Source organism: Nicotiana sylvestris, chromosome 8 (genome assembly GCF_000393655.2).
Source record: "Nicotiana sylvestris chromosome 8, ASM39365v2, whole genome shotgun sequence".
NCBI lineage: Eukaryota > Viridiplantae > Streptophyta > Magnoliopsida > Solanales > Solanaceae > Nicotiana > Nicotiana sylvestris.
In genome coordinates, this window is record NC_091064.1 from 46,723,955 (window position 1) to 46,733,392 (window position 9,438).

The window sequence follows — 9,438 nt, forward strand, 5'->3', positions numbered from 1 at the left end:
GGGGCCTTTAAGGGCCCTGGGCCACGCTGACTTGCATCTAGGGTTTTCTATTTGGTATGTTCTTGGCTAATTCAGTATGATTTCAAGCGAAATCATGTTGTACTTGTTACAATCCTTGAGATTTTAGGCAGGTTCTTTCATCTCAACTTGGGTTTCCTCTGAAACCCTAATTTTTTCTTACATCTCCTAGATCTATATGATTTTAAATGATTTGAGTCTATTTCTTTGATGTTTTATACTATCCTTCTAACTCTTTACAAGAATCATCGATTTCAAAGTGCTTTCACCTTCTTCTAAAATTAGGGTTTTCGGAACTTCTTCTAAAACCTTGTTTTTTTTTAGAAAAAAGGAATAGAAGTCTTTATCTTATTTAGCTGGAAGAGAGTGACAACATCATCGTCTAATAACAGACGCCAAATTCAAATCCTAGTATAAGCAGTCAAAAGAAGACTAAAACCAACAATTCCACCAAAAGCTTTCTCTTCAAAAGTGAAACATGAACAAGCACATGCCAGCCCTCCCAACTCTTCCCAACACAAGCTTAAACTTCAGCAAATCCCAACTTAGAGAGCTTCAAGTGAGCCTCAACATAGTCAGCAAAGAAGGCGTCTTCATCCGCAGCATATTTCTCAACAAGGGGGCGGAAAGCAGGATCAGAAAGGAGAGCCTTGTTTGAAGGCGCAAAAGCCCTTCTTTCTCCCCACTCAAAAGTTCCGTAAAGTATGAGTTGTCAAAGATGAGGGGATTGGTAGTCCAAGGTCCCTCGAAACCAGAACGTTCCTTGTGGCACCTTCCCAAGGTATGGCCACCAGAGAGTGCCACAATATCCTTGTCAGATAGACCCATTTGCTTCACAAACAAATCTCTCAAGTGGTCAGAGCCCTTGGTGGCATCAGGCAAGCGACCTTCAACTGGTGGCTGTCTTGTCCTCTCTACCAGGGTGAAAGGGAACATCAGGTCCTCTAGTAACTTCAACAGCAACAACTCCAGCTAATTGATAGAAATCACCATATGAGAGGATAGGAAACTGCTCCTTGATGGGCTCCAAGAGTCTGATAGCAATGTCAATACCATTGTTTGCACCATGTCCTTGCTCAGCCTTGAACCTCATGGTACCGAATGGACCTCTAGTTTTGGAGCACACATCATAGGTACCAGTAGAGTGCCATGCAAGACGGAGCATAAGAGGAGCGCAATTCTTCTCAGCAATGAGTCCTCTGAGTTTCCTCTTACATTTGTCAATAGCCTTGAGGTACTCCTCGCTTACAGTGGGATAGCACTTACCCATAACAATTGTTCTAAAGAAACTGATATAATCGAGTCGAGGAGAAAAGGCAAAATGTTAAACCCTATAAATCGATTCTTTATGTTTAAACTTCTATCTCTTGCATATTTTGACTGATTCTATGATTTTACTACCTCTTCAACTTGCCTATGTTGAAAACCTTAATTTCTCAGTTCTAATCTTGGGTTTCTGAGTTTTGTTTTGATAACGTGTTCAGTTAATCTATATGTTTCTATGATTTTGTGATTTTACCCTATGATTGCTTGTTAAGGTTCCTAATTATGGTTATCCCTACCTATTGTGTGATTTTACCCTATTTTGTTCACAAATATTTCTGATTCTTCACTTCTCCTACGTGTATCATGCTTATTCTACTAATTCAGACTATGCTCTACATGAACCCCTAATTTATATATGATTTTTTTCCTACTCGGCCTCTTGGAGTTCTGGTTTTTGCTTACTATGTGCTTGTCCTTATAAAGTTGTGCTAAATCAGTGCTATTTTCTACTTTTGAATCCTTGAGTCTTTGTGATTGATCTTTTACTGATTTCGCATGATATCTTTTCTGATTTTTAACCTTGTAAAATATTTTCTGACCTTATTCTACGGTCAATTATGCTATTAATTGATTTCTTAAGTCTTTTCCTTGATTGATATATGATGAACCTTGCCTCTATTACATGTTGTGTACTTGTACTATGCAAAAAATATTTCCTTATTTGTTATACTCAGCCTTATATGATTTCCTTCCTTATTTGCCACATGTTTATTACCGTTTGAAGTCGACTCCTTAATTAAAGGGAGTACTTACCTTGATTTCATGATTGATTGATTCTGAGTCCCCATAATTACTGATGAACTTTGATTTTTACCTTATTTACTACCTGCTTTCAAACTATATATACACACACTCTTATTAGTACAAAGACATGAACACTTTGGTTCAAAAGCTCTCTCTCTCACACTTAAACTTTCTGCTCTCTCTCTTTTGTGCTACTTGCTACTATTCTGAGTTAGCCAGCTGCACGCCAAGGCTAACTATTGTGTTCTCCTGCTCCTTCACTTTTATTTAATGTCTTCTCTATTGGTATTTTCTAGTTTCAATTCAAGTTCCAAAAACAATATGGTTCTTTTATTGCTTCAATTCATCTTGCTTCTAGTTTGCTTTTATCTATGGTTTTGCTGTGAAACCTGCAGTTAATATGCTTACATGATTAGCATGTTATGAACTCCCCTTCCTTAGAATCAGTATGAGCATGTTACCTCCCCCCCCTCTAAGTAGTCTGCACTCCTAACTTGTATGGTTCTGGCATTGAATCATGTGGATCCTATACTGAACCCCCTTAAGAATTGCTGGTTATGTGACTATGTCTGATCAGTTGTGTCTGAGCATGCTTGTACCAATTTCTAAGACCTTTTCTTGTTATGTGTTTACAATCATGTGTTCTATGTATCCCCAAATCCCTTGACCCCTGTTTGTGACTACTCAACTTGCTTTGGTTCTATGACCCTTGGCTGTGTATGAACCTGTCTTAAGGGTGTTGTGTTTGGACTATTGTTTACTACTCCACTATATTTTCAAACTGTCTATATTATTTTACTAAATTGTTTCAAACAAACTTCCTTTTAATACAGTTTTCCCACTAAAAACCTTTCAGCTTGTGTGAAGCACTTTCACTTTACTCCTAAGTCAATAAGTTCTGCCCCCTGTAGTATGTGTACTACCTTGGGATCCTCTTGAGAACCCTCTGAACTCCAGCACCCTTCCACACTGTACTTATTCAATTTTGGTTACCAAGTCTAGGTGTAAGCACTGCTTGGGATCCTTGAGATCCTTAGGGATCTTTGATGCACCTAGACTATGACATTTTCTATGGAATTGAGGCACTTGAGGCTATTGGAGGTTTTGGAAATCTGAGCCTATCGTAGGCTCCCTATAGAAATACTTCTTATTTTCTTATTTACTTATGTAATTCATTCATATGGTATGTAATAACTTGTAAACGAATATTATGGTAACTAGTGAAAAGGGTGGGTAGCTACATATTTGTGGGGTAATAAGGGTAGAAACCATGCCTATAGGACTTTACAATTTGATGTGTTTGCCTTTATAAGTAGAAACCATGCCTATAGGACTTTACAATTTGTTGTGTTTGCCTTTATAAGTAGAAATCATGCCTATATGTCTTTTGTATCTTGTCATGTTAGAAATCATGCCTATAGGTCTCAATTGATGCCATAAAAGAAATCATGTTTACAAGTCTTAAAATCAGCTTCATAAGTAGATGCCATGCCTATAGGATATAATGCAATCCAAATTCTGTTATAACAAGTGTTTACATGTGTTCATGCCTGCAAGCTTCCAAAATCAGTGTTAAATAATTAGATATCATGTCTATAGGGGACAACCCCAGAATTCTGTCTATAGATCTAAACTAGTTTAAATAAATCAACCCAGTCCGTGTTTTAGTTCACTTTTGAACTGGTTTAATTAAGTGGTTTGTATTTCCTTGAAACTAGTTCTTTAAAACTGCCTTAATCTATTATTAAACAGCATGCCTATAGGGATTATAGTGTCCGTTTCAAAACCTGCCTTGTTTTACTATATAAAATGTAGTCATCAGTGTTCCGCGTATAGGCAAGCCTATAGGGCGTTTTCAAAACTTGCGATTCTGAAACTGTTTCTGTGACTTAATGTTGTTCTAACAAGCTTTAAAATCAGTAGGCCACTGATAAGGCCATTACCTCCGAGTTTATAAAATAAACTACCTGGTTTCTATATGTTCACTTAGACATCATGCCTTAGGATACTGTTTAATCAAAAGGCCCTTATTTGTGTTTGAGTCGTGCTGTTCATGTGCCTGTTTTGAGGAGGAAACTTTAAGCCTCTAATTGCTCCCTTTTGTTCTTATTTGCTAAGAGTCCTAATTGTTCTTGCCTGTCGCCCTAGTATTTTCACCTTTAAAACCTTAGGGGTCTGTCTAGAACAACATATAGGTAGGGGTCCTAAATCCCTCTAGGACCAATAAGAAGGGATGGGTAACAACACACAATAAAGATCGCTGGCCAAACACTCGCTTTAAATTACCACTAAGGAGATGGGAAGGATAGATATGGGATATGATGACTACGCGCTAATGTCACGTGTAGCCCCTCATCGAGGAGTGTTTACCGGACATTGTGTGGGGTGATCCTATCGGCTAACCAACCTAGGACTCCTCCTTTCCAAAATTCCCTTTTCTGTTTAAAATTTTGTTTTATACAACTTGTTCAAAAAATCTTTATCTTATTGTTTGAGTTATCCAACGTGCTTTACTTGCAACCTATTTGATTCAACTGTTTATTTGTAATGGACTAATTTGTGAATATAAGTTCGGCCAGGACCCACAGTTATGGACCAATAGGGGTGACTAACACCTTCCCCTCGAGGTTATTTCGAGCCCTTACCCTAATTTCTGGTAATGCAAACCAATCCAAGAGTAAATCACTCTAGGTGCCCTAACATACTATAATCCGTTAAGTGGCAACTCTTCAAATACCCAATTCCCAAAAGGAAATGAGTTATCATACCCCATGGAATGTTGAAACCCGGACGTCTCTCCACGGAGGGAAAAAAAGGGGGCACGACAATCACCCTCGGATTCAAGCCTAAGGATTCCAAAACTTCCAAATTCCGCTTTCGATCAAAAAGTCTATCAAATCTCGTCCGAATAACCTAAAATTTTGCACACATGTCCCAAATGACACCACAGACCTACTCAACTTTCCGTAATTCCATTCCGACCCCTATATGAAAATCTCACTATCAAACCGGAAACTTCAAAAATTCAACTTTCGGCATTTCAAGCCTAAATAAGCTACGGACCTCCAAAACACAATCCGAACACGCCCCTAAGCTAGAAATAACCCAACGGAGCTAACGGAACCGACGTAATTCCATTTTGAGGCCGTCTCCACACTGCTCCGACTAAGGTACAAATCTAAAGCTTAAGCTCTCATTTAGGGACTAAGTGTCCCAAAACACTTTAAAACTCCAAACGAATCCCCCGACAACTCACAATAGCAGAAAATAACACGGGGAAAGCAATTAATAGGGGATCGGGGCGTTAATTCGACCGGCCAGGTCGTTACATCCTCCCCTGTTAAAACATGCGTTCGTCCTCGAACGAGCATAGTGACATACCTGAAGTAGTGAAAAGATGAGGATAACGACTGTGCATATCCTACTCGGTCTCCCAGGTCGCCTCCTCGACCAGCTGACCCCGCCACTAAACCTTCACAGATGCAATACTTTTCGACCTCAGCTTCTGAATTTGCCTGTCCAATATTGCCACTGGCTCCTCAACATAAGACAGATCCTTGTCCAACTGGACTGAACTGAAATCCAATATGTGTGACAGATTGCCGTGATACTTTCGGAGCATCAAAACATGAAATACCGGATGAACTCCTGCCAAGCTGGGAGGTAAGGCAAGCTCACAAGCAACCTCCCCAACACGTCTCAATATCTCAAAAGGGCCAATAAATCTCAAACTTAACTTTCCTTTCTTCCCGAATCTCATAATGCCCTTCATAGGCGAAACCCGAAGCAGAACCCGCTCTCCAACCATACAGGAAACATCACGAACCTTCTGATCCGCGTAACTCTTCTATCTGGACTGGGCTATACAGAGTCTATCCTGAATCACCTTAAACTTCTCCAAGGCATCCTGAACCAAGTCTATGCCCTTCTAGCCTCGCTTGGCTCAAACCAACCCACCAGGAATCTACACCGCCTACCACACAAGGCGTCATACGGTGCCATCTCAATGATGGACTGATAACTATTGTTGTAGGCAAACTCTGTCAGTTGCAAGAACTGATCCCAAGAACCAACAAACTCCATCACACACATAGAGCATATCCTCAAGAATCTGAATAGTACACTCAGACTGTCCATCCGTCTAGGGGTAAAATTCTGTGTTCAACTCCACCCGAGTTCCCAACCCCTGCTGTACGACCCTCTAAAACCGTGATGTGAACTAAGTACCTCTGTCTGAGATGATGGATACTGGAATACCATGCAGACGAACAATCTTTGCCAACCTCTCCGAAGAATAGGTAGTACACATAGGAATGAAGTGCGCGGACTTGGTCAGTCGATCCATAATCACCCAAATAGCATCGAACTTCTTCAAAGTCCGTGGGAGTCCAACTACGAAGTCCATGGTGATCCGCTCCCACTTTCACTCCGGAATCTCTATCTGTTGAAGCAACCCACCCGATCTCTGGTGCTCATACTTAACCTACTAACAATTGAGGCACCGAGCTACATACCCAACTATATCATTCTTCATCTGCCTCCACCAATAGTGCAGCCTTAAATCCCGGTACATCTTCACGGCACCTGGATGGATGGAATACTACGAACTATGGGCTTCCTCTAGAATCAACTCCCAAAACCCCTCAACATAGGGTACACATACCCGACTCTGCATCCTCAATACCCTGTCATCACAAATAGTCACATTTTTGGCATCACCATGTAGAACCTTGTCCTTGAGGACCAGCAAATGAGGGTCATCATACTATCACTCCCTCATACGATCAAATAAGGAAGACCGAGAGATCACGCAAGCTAGAACCCGAATGGGCTCCGAAAGATCCAATCTCACAAACTGGCTGGCTAAGGCCTGAACATCCATCGCCATAGGCCTCTCCACTGCTGGTAGATAAGCCAAACTCCCCAAAGTCTCCGCCAAACGACTCAAAGCATCGGCCACCATATTGGCCTTGCTTGGGTGATACAAGATAGTGATATCATAGTCCTTCAGCAGATCTAACCATCACCTCTGGTGAAAATTAAGATCCTTCTGCTTGAACAGATGCTGCAAACTCCAGTTATCAGTATAGATCTCACAAGGAACACTGTACAAATAATGACGCCAGATCTTCAAGGCATGAAAAATAGCAGCTAACTCGAGATCATGGACATGATATTTTTTCTCATGTACCTTCAACTGTCTAGACGTGTAGGCAATCACCCAACCATACTACATTAATACCGCTCCAAGGCCAATCCTCGAGGCATCACAATAGACAGTATAAAACCCCGAACCTGTAGGCAATATCAATACTGGGGCTATAGTCAAAACTGTCTTGAGCTTCTGGAAGCTCGCCTCACACTCCTCCATCCACTAGAATGGAGCACCCTTCTAGGTCATCTTGGTCATAGGTGATGCAATAGATGAAAACCCATCAACACACTGATGGTAATAACCCGCCAAGCCAAGCAAATTGCGAATCTCTATAGCTGAGGATGGTTTGGGCCAACTCTACACTACTTCCACTTCTTCGGATCCACCTGTATCCCCTCACTCAACACCACGTGATGCAAGAATGCCACGGAATCCAACCAAAATTCACATTTCGATAACTTTACATACAATTTCTTTTCTCTCAAAATCTGAAGCATTGTCCTTATGTATTGCTCATGATCTTCCCGACTCCGGGAGTATACCAAAATATCATTAATAAAGACAATGATGAACGAGTCAAGATAAGGCCGAAACACACTGTACATCAAATGCATGAAGGTTGCTGGGGCATTGGTCAGCCCAAATGACATAACAAGGAACTCGTAATGACCATACCGAGTCTGGAAGTTAGTCTTCGGCATATCTGGCTCCCGAATCTTAAACTGATGGTAACCTGAACGTAAGTCAATCTTAGAAAATACTTGTGCACCCTGTAACTGGTCAAACAAATCATCAATGCGAGGCAAAGGATACCAGTTCTTCATTATAACTTTGTTCAACTGGCGATAATCAATGCACATACGCATAGAACCATCCTTTTTCTTTACAAACAAGACAGCAGCACCCCAAGGTGATACACTAGGCCAAATAAAACTCTTATCAAGCAATTCCTGTAACTGATCCTTCAACTCCTTCAACTCAGGAGGAGCCATACGATACGAAGGAATAGAAATGGGCTAAGTGCCCAGCAATAGATCAATGTCAAAATCAATTTCTCTGTCGAGTGACATACCCAGAAGATCAGCTGGAAACACATCAGGGAAGTCCCGTACACTTGGACTGAATCAACTGTAGGGGTATCGACATTAACATCTCTCACATAGGCTTGATACACATCGCAACCTTTCAACCATTCGCTGAGCTTTAAGGAAAGAAATAACTCTACTGGGAGTGTGATCTAAAGTACCCCTCCACTCTACTCACGGTACACCTAGCATAGCCAGCGTCACGATTTTGGCGTGACCAACAAGAATAGCATAATGGGGTGACAACCAGTCCATGCCTAAGATAAACATTGAAATCTACCATGCTGAGCAATAATAAATTGGCTCTGGTCTCAAAACCACTAAGAGCAACCAAATATGACCGATAAATGCGGTCCACAATAAGAGAATCCCCCACAGGAGTAGAAACATAAACATGGGAACTCAAAGAATCCCGAGATACGCCCAAATATAGGGCAAAATAAGAAGACACATAAGAATAAGTGGAGCCTAGATCGAATAGAACTAATGCATCTCTATGACAAACCAAGACATTACCTTTGATGACAGAATCAGAGGCAATAGCCTCAGTACGCGTAGGAATGGCATAATATCTAGCTTGGCCTCCCCCTCTAGGGAGACCTCTACCTCTCCGACCTCCACCTCTATCTGGCTGAGCAGGTGGGGTAGCAACTGGTGCTGGAACCATAGCCTAGGAACTCTGTAGGGCACACTATTGCTGAGGAGTCAGTGGAGGTGCACCCCTCCTAAGTCTGGGGCAATCCCTCACCATATGGCGTATGTCGCCACACTCAAAACAAGCTCTAGGAGGGAGTGGTGGCTGTGATTGGCTCGATCCAGGTCTACTGGACTGACCACTGAAAGCATATTGTGTAGGAGGTATACTAGATACTAGAGGTGCATAATAAGGCTCCTGAGGTCTAGGAGGAGCTGGACTACCACTGGCTATTGGAATAACTAAAGGAACGAAGCGACTCATATAACCCCTACCATGACGAACTGTAGCTGGAGCACGAGCACCAGAATATTGGCCTTACTCTCGAGACCTCTTAGCCTCCCTCTCCTCTCTATCCCGAGCATGCATTCCCTCTACTTACCTAGCAATGCTCACCACCTACTAATAAGAAATAT

The 9,438-nt window shown here is 41.6% G+C and overlaps 1 pseudogene; it reads right to left on the reverse strand.

Annotated features, from left to right (window-relative positions):
• Nucleotides 1-530: 530 nt before the first annotated feature.
• On the reverse strand, nt 531-1,353 carry LOC104231547 (L-ascorbate peroxidase 1, cytosolic-like; annotated as a pseudogene).
• Nucleotides 1,354-9,438: the final 8,085 nt, after the last annotated feature.